Source organism: Crocuta crocuta, unplaced genomic scaffold, assembly GCF_008692635.1.
Source record: "Crocuta crocuta isolate KB4526 unplaced genomic scaffold, BGI_CrCroc_1.0 scaffold126, whole genome shotgun sequence".
In the NCBI taxonomy this organism is placed as follows: Eukaryota; Metazoa; Chordata; class Mammalia; order Carnivora; family Hyaenidae; genus Crocuta; species Crocuta crocuta.
The window spans coordinates 8,205,677-8,215,728 of record NW_027531000.1 but is presented as its reverse complement, the minus strand read 5'-3'; the positions used below and the strand labels follow the sequence as shown (position 1 = coordinate 8,215,728).

Sequence of the window (10,052 nt, the reverse complement as noted above, 5' to 3'; positions counted from 1 at the left end):
TCTCCCTTGCTCTCTGCGTCCCCCCCCACCACTCACACATGCATGCATGCACACTCTCTCTCTCTCTCTCTCTCAAAAGTAAATAAACTTTAAAATATATATTTTAAAAATTAAGTAATTAGTACAGTGTTATTTATGTTTTTAAGGGATTTTATTAATATAGCAATAGTTTTCATACTAATTTTCATTCTCTCATACATGTTATTAGGCTGTTAACAGTGTAACTGGTCATCATCAACAAAACAGTGCCTGCAGAACACATGCTGTGGACAAGGGAAGCGATACCTTCTCTTTGATCATTTGCTTTAAAGAGCAGCTACTGGTCGCTTGTTTTTCTTCTTCCATTCTAAAATGCCTTTTCCTTATTATGATTGTTTTCTTGGATGTCTCCCACCCATACAGGTGAGCTTCTCTTACACGGTCCAGTGTTCATCAGAGAGCCCAGCAACAGCATTTTCCCTGTTGGTTCAGAGGATAAAAAAATAACTTTAAATTGTGAAGCAAGAGGCAACCCTTCACCTCATTACAGGTACAGTGGAAAGCTTGAAAATCTAAATTAAGAAATAACAACGTGGCCATTACGATTTTTGTGGTTTTTTGCTTCAATATATGTATGGCATCAGTAAGAAATAATACATGAAGCTGCAGCTGTTTGCTCTGTTCAGCAGAGCTGATACATAAACATTGGATCCATACTGTATATATTTGATTCATTATTCATTTTACAATGAGATTCCTTGTTTTGAAAAAGACAGGGCAGAATCTCTTAAATAAACAAAGTATTTTCACTGACTTATAGTGTAATTTAATTTATAAACTCATTAGTTTATGTGCAGCCGTTGGGAACATATCCATGATGGGGATAAAATTAAATGTTCCAAAGGTAATCAGAAATCATAGATTTTCAAAAAGTACTTTTTGCCATTTGTACTTCTTTGTTTACCATTTTACTGAGCACGTGTTTGAAGGTTCACTCAGAGGAATAAAGTACGTTTTTACTAACATTTTCATTATTCTTGAAGAGAAATTATATTAGTTTAGTAGACTTTTTTTTCACATAAGAATAATACTTGTTCACTGAAGACCTTCAAACATCACAGAAAAGTATAAGGGAAAAAATGGGGACAAAATATGAATTCCCATCAGCTTAAGATAAAATATTAACATTTGGGGTTTTGGTAGATGATTTGGATGCGATGGGTATTTACTTTTAAAAAAAATTACAGGATTAGCTATTTTTACTGTTATGTGTGCTCAGGTGACCCAATTTAATGAAGAAATGAATTATTTATAAATAGCATATGCTGCTTTCATGTAAGTGGCAATGAGAAAGTGCTCGAGGCACCTTGAGAACAACATGCTCTTTTGAATACTGTGAGCATTTGTCTCAAAAACACTGTTTACAATATTAGTTTCTTGGCAAAACCCTTCTGTAATCTGCAGAACAAGCAAACTTCAGCCTATGTTAATAAAATTCTAAGTGTTGAGAGTAGTAGTGTAGACCTTATTGAACTTCTATTGTTTTCTTAATCCATGTAAATAATAGATGCCAACATTCATTGTCAAATTAGGTTAGCATCGGGTTAGAAGCTAGACCTTTGTATTTTTGCATCTGTAAGTAATTAAAGTCAGTCTCTTTCAATAATATTCAAGGACATATTTATTGAGCACCTGTTGTGTACTTTCAGTAGCATAAACAATAATCCCAGGTTACTGGCCAGAATTGACAGAGGTACTAAGTTTCTCTGCCTCTTCCTCACTCTGTAGAAATGAGAAAAGTATAACATAAGGTTAAAAAAACCCCACAAGAATCTGTATTTTATGAGATAGTTCAATTACCCAGACTTAAGCACATGTAACATCTGAAAATATTTTCTTCTTTGGGAGAAAGATGAACAGATGAACTTTAATGAGAGACATTATCCTAGAACATTTTTTTGCTAGCATTTTCATTGGACATTCTAACTAACATCTTCCAAGTGCATCCATTCATTTTTTCCTGAAACAGAAAATTATCCTTTTAGATGTGACAGTAATATGATAAAGAATCCATATGAATGACTCATCTGTGGGCTGTTTCTCTGTTGTCAGTAAAGTTGTATTCCTAGCATTTATCTTATGAATAATTTGATGACAAATGTATTCAGTGGAAAAATTGTCAAGATACACGATTTAGTCAGACAGGAGTGTATTTCTAAATTAACAGTTTAATTGTATTTGTAAAATTTTATTAAATAGCAAGAAGTCTTGAGCTCAGAAATCCAGAAATCACCTTTTGCTGCATTTATTTCTTTGTGTATCAGGTATTTATTATAATGCCAGAGAGTATCTTAAATATACTAATGACATGTATAGGTTCTGCCATTTACACAGTGCCTCTTTGGTTTTATGATGTGGCCTGGGATGTGGTATGTTGCATTTAAAACAGAATCTGTACCCAAGACTAGGAGATATAGTCTTGATTAAATTGATCCATCACTTTTATGTCTGATAGATGAAGAAATTTAACATGGTAGGTATGGTTCTAAAATACTTGGTTTGTAGTCAAATAGAGCAGACACTTTCATTATAGCTCTAAAGATTCTCTAAAGTTAAGACTTGTAACCAATATAAAATTCCACTTAAACTGAAGGTTTATAGTCACTAGAAGTCGAGACCTTGAAAAAAAGCATAAGGGAACCTCTACATTGTGAAAAATACGAGGCTTTCCTATAGCAACAACTCCCCGTTACTCATGTTATCTGTGTAAGAGTTTATGCTGGTGGAGTAAATAGGAGTATACAACAGTGTAGTTTGTAATTACGACCTTATCTCCTTAGGCAGCACCTTCAGTTACGGCCTGATTTTTTTCTCCTACCTTTTGACTTTAATAGTCAATCCTGTAATAGTCTATAGAATTCTTCAAATATTTCAGAAGAAAATCTGCTTGCTTGTTCATATTTTTACTATCCTTTATGAACTACAGATAAATGATATTAAATATGTAATAATACTGAAGACACAAAAATGGGTATTACTCTTTTCCATGAAATCAGAGAAAAGATACATTTTTGTAAGTGTTTGTAAGTAGAAACAGTTAGATAGACAGGTATCAAGGAGGAAAATCAGTGGTTCATGTGAAATTTATAAGTTAAGGACAATCCAAATTTGTTCCCCAAGATTTGGAATAAAGTTTAAGAGCCTTATAAAAGAATATCCTTTGAAAGTCCACAGCCTCTCTTATAGACTGGGGCAAATTTGTCTGATGAGAGATCTTTTCTTGTTTCTCCCATTGGGTAAAAAGAACTCTTAATTGGCCATCTTAGGCATCCAAAAGTTCAGAAATTCACAAGAGAAATTACTTGTGTTAGGGTTTAATTGAGAATTTTATTCTCTTTTTTTTTCTTGCATCTCCCCACCTAAACCCCAAAGCCTATATTTAAAGGTTAATTAGTATTTATTCTCATTGTAATTGCTGATGATGACGACAATGGAAGAGATTACCCTGAGGGAGGATTAGTAACTTTTTTAAATGGAATGGATTTTCTTAGACGTTTCATAGGTTATAAATGCCCACTCTTCCATAATTCACTCAGATGAAAGACCCCAAATAAGAAGATTCCTGGTCACTTCTGATGCCATTCAGCCTTTAAAAGAACCACATGTTTGAGCTAGACTGGGGTAAATATGCAGATACCTAATGGGGACCAGGCAGGTAAAAAGCTCAAAGAGGTGGATGTGCCTTGAGAACATATAGATACATTGAGTAATGACTGGAAACTATCCAGCATTCAGCTATAAGCCTATTGAATGGTGACAGCTGCTTCTCAGAACTAGCTAGTGGTTACCATGCAGGAATCCTGGTCAAGTACAACAAAAGCTTTTCAAGAGATATTTAAAATTTGGGTATTTTCTCTTTGGAATCTCTTGTAATGTAGGCCAAAGAAAAAAGTCTTAAAAATGGAATGTGGCCTATGGGGGCTTTATGTTTTCAACATTTAGTCTAGCTTGAGACATTGATAACACAGCGAGACAATGTCTGGCTAGACATTTAGTCTAGCTGTGTTATCCAGTATGGTAGCCAGTAGCCAAAAGTTGACCCTGTATATTTAAATAAGTTAAATTAAAATTTTATTTCCTCAACCAGAGCAGCTTTATTTCAAGTACTGAGTAGACATGTGTGACTAATAGCTACTGTATTGGAAGGAACCCGTCACCATTTTTATGCTTCCAGGAAGTTCCATTGGATGGCACTGCTCTAGACTGACCCTTAAATCCAAAGTTTTTCTGGTTTTTCTCTCCTCAAAAGGAAGTAACCACAATATTATTCTCTTCCAGCTCTATGTAATAAGTAAACTATGTTAATTAATTACAGTGTGAACAATACTGGATATATGTGTTATAAAGACTGAATATCTTTGCAAAATATCATCTCCCCTGGCCACAGTTTCTCCCATTTAGATATGGTTCCCTCTAATGGAATTGACCAAAAATCAACTAAATGAATTCAGTATAAGGTAGAAAAGGAAAATAAAAGAGACTAATTTCTGCTCACCATTTTTTGAAAGAGTAAACTGTAAGGAAGAAAAGTCTGATTTTGCTTGTTGCCCCTACATACACAGTCACACACACACCAACATACACACATGCCACATAATACTGTACATGGTACCACATCTAGGAATATACGTGGCTCCATATATGTATTATATTTGTACATGCTATATGTATTCTATGTGTAGAATGTATATAATATTTTGATTGTATGCAGTTTTCCCCTTACATATATCTTGTTGCCATGTAAGATCTGATGTCACTGTTATTTCACTTTTATGCTTTATGACAAATGACAGTTTTTGTTCCTCTAAATTATCTTGGCCTTTACGGAGATATAATCCTTTCTGCTTAGGAGGCCTGATTCTCTGTGTTTATCTTATGCTCAATAACTTTTAGTATCCTGACTTCTCCAGCTGATGAGTTCTCGTCCCCACACCTAAAGTCAGCTACTAAAAGCAATGACATGTTCACATGATTGGCATGATTGCTAACCATTAGAAAGGAAAGAATATCTATAGTGCCAGAAGGAAGCGGAAGTAGATAGCATCTCTTAGAGAGCATTTTAAACTTGGCTGTGTTACTGTCTCTCTCATGAAGCCTTCTTAATACCCACTGTGCTGGGTTCCTTGCTCCAGTGATATAGTGTCCATTATACTCCATACCTACTTATATGATAGAACTTATCAAAATGAGGGGCACCTGGGTAACTCAGTCGGTTAAGCGTACGACTTCAGCTCAGGTCATGATCTCACGGTTTGTGGGCTCGAGCCGCACGTTGGGCTCTGTGCTGACAGCGAGCTCAGAGCCTGGAACATGTTTCAGATTCTGTGTCTCCTTCTCTCTCTGACCCTCCCCTGCTCATGCTCTCTCTCTCTGTCTCTCTCTCTCTCCCTCCTCACCTACCCCCCTCAGAAATAAATAAAAACATTTAAAAAACTTACCAAAATGAAGTGTGTGATTGTGTTGGTAGGATGTAACCCCCTTAAAGGTTAAGACAATATATTATTCATCCTCACTTTCCATATGCCTCGCAAATAGTGCATGCTAAATTGGAGCATTAAAAAAAAGGAATGAAGTTAATGGGAGAAAACAAATTAAATTTGGGATTAGGCCATGTTTAGGAGTCAAGAATGTCATGAAGGATCAGAGGGTTAGAAGTGGTCAATAGTATATCTTAGAGAATATTTTTAAGTGTGGATTGATTCCCTTTTTGGGCTCCATTTTAAGACAGATCGCCCACGAGGTGATAAAGCTGAATGCCTGGAACACACGGCTTTCTTATACCCTCCCCATAGCATCTGGAAAAAGAGGGCATCCTTCCTACCAGTGTCATCAAAAGTTCTGATTGGTGTCAGAAAAAAACATGAAATTAAAAAATTTGCTAATAGGATGAGCAGTCAATACCCAAGAAAAATGTAGAAGTTAGATTTTAGATATTACAGATAGAAGTATAAAAATAATTCAGATCCTAGCTGTTGCTGTTCTTTCTTATGTTTTTACAGTGAGGTGAGGAGGAAGGATAACACATAACCACCAAAGCCAGGTTAAGTCAGTTGGGTCATATTCATAGTCTTAACCACTGAGGCCGAGACATGGATTGTTCTGAGTGGTCAAACCAAGTCCTGTGGAGAGTGGCCTCTTCAAAGGGAGTGAGGGAGCATTGCTACCCGAAAAAAGCAAAAACAGGTTCAGAGAAAGCAGGAATGGCAAATCTCTTCTATAATTCTCGTAGCGGTAATTTTAAGGCAATCACTGATCAATTTGAACAAGGCTATAGCTATGTAAACTAAACAGTTGCTTTTAATCCCAGTGTGTTTTTCTTAAATATATGTGTTTAAAATTTATCAGTGAGTGAGAGGAAATGGAAATCTATGTCATAAGACACATCTTAAAAACTTAAGTTTTAAAAAACACAGCATTACAGTTTAACTCGTTTATATCTTTGGCAATTATTGCTGAAGCCTAACGGGTTATTTTTGGATAAAGTATTGAATATGCAAATTCAGACATTCATTCTTTTAAGGGCTACAATTATTCTCATCACTTCAGTAAACATATTAACAAACATTGCATTTGAACACAAATGCATTTGCTTATTAACTTGAAAGCCGCATCTAAAACCACAAATTGCTTCTGTGATTAAATTCCTAATTTTCCTGTCAACCCCCAAATAAAGTATTGCCCGTTGATTTAACAAGCGTTTAGTGTGGGCTTATTTCACAAACTTAGCCCCGCTCCCTAAAGATTTTAGCAAATTATTTCGTTCACTTTATGTTGAAGTCTAAGGTGTGATGTTTTCTTTGTTTTGTTTTTTTTTTACCAGCATATTGTTGTATTTGTGTTTTCCTGACCAGATTTTGTGTGGTAGCATAGCTGTCCTGAAGGACATTAGCTTTGTGTAAGCAACTGTGAGATAAATTATATCCAGGGATTCTTTTGAAACTACCTGAAGTCACTCAGATTAGTTAGTTTCCATTTGAAGGGGCGACGGTCTCCAACCTTTAACTCTTAAATAACTATTGAAATAGAAGATAACTATTGAAATAGAAGATAAATCACATTTATTATCACATTCTAGCGAAACACCCGGGTTAGGACTTAGTGCCTGCAATTGGTGCCAAGATATATGTGTTTATATTCATGATTGTTGTTCGTGCTAGTAAGGTTTTGTGTAAGAGTTGCCCTATCCTGTAGTAACTAGCATGGTAAATAAGTAAGAACTAATAAAGTAAATGGAAATAAGTATGCATTCCTTCCTCATCTTTGAGATGATTATTACTAAAATGGCTGACCACAGGGAGGGGCGACCATATGGAAGTTAGTTATGGCTAAGTTACTCCACTCAGGAAACTTCTGTGAGAACCTACCATGCACCAGCTATTATGACTGATGGTGGGAATTCAGCCGGGATTAAAACATTCCTCATGAAACACAGGTCATGCTTTCAAAAGCACCTTTCAGCTCTGAAGGGGTAGGCTTTTTGTACTGATTTAACTTATGTAAATTCATGTTTGCACACATACACATACATAGACACACACACACACACACACACACACACACATAGTTTGTCCTTTGTATTGGAAGGCAGTGGTTCCTACATCCTCAGTCACTGATGTTTTAGCATACTTCCCAGAAGTAACAGTTACAGTTTTCTTTGTGAAAAAGTAGTAACTGCCAGTTGTAATAGCCCCTGTGTCAGGTACTTCATGCTATTATAGTCAAAATTCAAAACCTGTTGGCTCGAGGGAAGGCATGGTGTTTTAAAGAAATTGTACTCAAAAAATGTTCAGGGGGAAATTTGCCATAGACTCCCACTATTCTATTGTACAGGCTTGGCCCACTCACCTTATCTCACCTGCCCAGTGTTTCTCCAGTGAGGAGATACCAGAGCCCTGTTGTGTAGAGGATGCAGACAAGATTTTAGAAGTTGATTGATCAAATTCATGTTGTGTCAGGCTAGCAGAGTACACAGCCAGGAACTTCTCATTTCGGCTCCAAGCTTCTACTCATCGGCCCAGAAATGAAATCACAGATAACCTCCACACTAAGATGAGTAGATTTGTGAAATATGAATATTAAACCGTTTCTCACTTGTGGATTCTAAAAGCAAATCCTAATTTGTGTAGAATGAGCATTTGAACACTGAAGGCTGGCAATGAACTTATAAGATCATTCAAGAGTGTTACAACATGATGATTATACAAAAGTGCTTAATCTTGTGACATTTATCACTGAGCTAAATCTACAAGGTTAGTCTGTTTCTGGAGCACAATGTAAATGTTATGTGATTGAAATACTGGTCTGTGCAACCCCAAGAGCCATGGGCTGTCTTTTCTTGCTCCAGATCACTGCATTAAGCCTTCTGGAATGGAATTTGGTTATGCAAATGTTACTTTTATGAATTTTAAGCAATTTTGATATTTCAAAAAGATTTTATTCTGAAACTCTAGAGTTTCTCGTGAACTTCACACTTTATTCATAAAAGTAGACATTTGCACCTTTTACAAAGAATTATCTATGTGCAAAACTAAAAGACAGTATCTACCTCTAAAAGCTTCCCAAATTCACGGCCTCAGTGTGTCATTCCCCTGTCACACTTTATTACTGTGTGTTGTGTTCTTGAACTCTGAGCAATCGATTACAATTTACTGCAAAGAAAATTAGTCTAATTTGTAGATTTATTGGACACAAACTTTGTAAAAGGAGTATGTGTGTATGCCTTCAGTTTTCCTGAAGGTTTCTTATGCAGAAGAAAGTATGAGAAGTATTTAGAAATCAGGCCCAAATAGGACTATTTTGCATTGGGAACTTAAGTACACTATTTTCTCAGGATGTGATAATATTTGGAATTTCAGGCCCAGAGATTCCTTACACATTTCAGAGCTTAAATCCATACAGCCCTTTTTAATTCACATACTTTCAGCAAGAGGAAAAATAATCAATGTTTAATAAGATATTGAGAAATTTTATATCACCTGGGGATGAAGTCCATTTAGTAATGAATAGTGTTAAGAAGGAGAGAGATAATTGTATCATTCTGTTAAAAGAAAATTAACATTCTTTAGGGTATGTCTTAGCTCTGAAGAGTTTGCTGAAGCAAAGTACTTACTTTTGGCATAGTGGAAACATAGCTAAAAGGGAGTCGATTTTGCCTTTTCTCATAAAGCAACAATCTAGGCATTCAGTCTATATGATGAAGATTGAGCTAAAGGAAGTAAGAAACATTTATGCATGAAAAAAATCTTTTCCATTTTAGTTGTTTAGTCAAAGCTTTGGGATGATAGCTTTCAGACCTTAGACACTTATTCAAAAAAGTATTTTCCCATGTACTTTATGATATCTTAAATCTTTCCAGCTATTAAATAGGCAAGAAGAATTGCTTCTCCATATTTTTATTTATCTTCACAATTTTCCACATAGCCACTGCACCTTTATTATTCATCAGCTAAACACAAAAACACAATTTTCAAACGAAGCCTTCAGGCATGTTTAGTCAGGCCATAAAGATTCTAACTCTAAATCTAAAATCCTCCTTTCCCCAACAAACTGTATTTTGTAGGTAACAAAAACATAAGTACCCTTTGTCATGAGAGTGTGTGAAATTAACTACATCTTTTCTGATTTGAGTTTCAAGTTTTTCCCACTGCAAGCATTAAGATGCTCAGAAGCTGACAAACCATTCACTGCTTAAAAATTTAACCAACCACATGGAGCACCTGGGTGGTTCAGTTGGTTAAGTGTCCGACTTCAGCTCAGGTCATGATCTCACAGACCATGAGTTCGACCCTCACATCTGGCTCTGTGCTGCCAGCTCGGAGTCTGGACCCTGTATTCTCTGAGAGTCCAGCCCTGCATGTGTAGGACTATGTCTTCCCATATGGTTTGTCTGCATTTGTACCTGCCTGGAAATCAATGAAATATGAGAGTAAACTTATACATTTGTTCATTTCCTATAGCTTCCATCATTAAAGCTTTATTATGTAATATTCAGATATGGAAAATGATATAAACAT

The 10,052-nt window shown here is 35.8% G+C and overlaps 1 protein-coding gene across 1 annotated transcript in view; it reads left to right on the top strand.

The window, feature by feature from the left end:
• Nucleotides 1-481: 481 nt before the first annotated feature.
• The window catches only part of CNTN3 (contactin 3), a 220,247-nt gene continuing 210,676 nt past the window's right edge, over nucleotides 482-10,052 (top strand). Inside the window, exon 1 of the mRNA XM_077770590.1 lies at nucleotides 482-529. The gene's annotated coding sequence lies outside the window, so the exon portion shown is untranslated. The remainder of the gene's footprint in view (nucleotides 530-10,052) is intronic.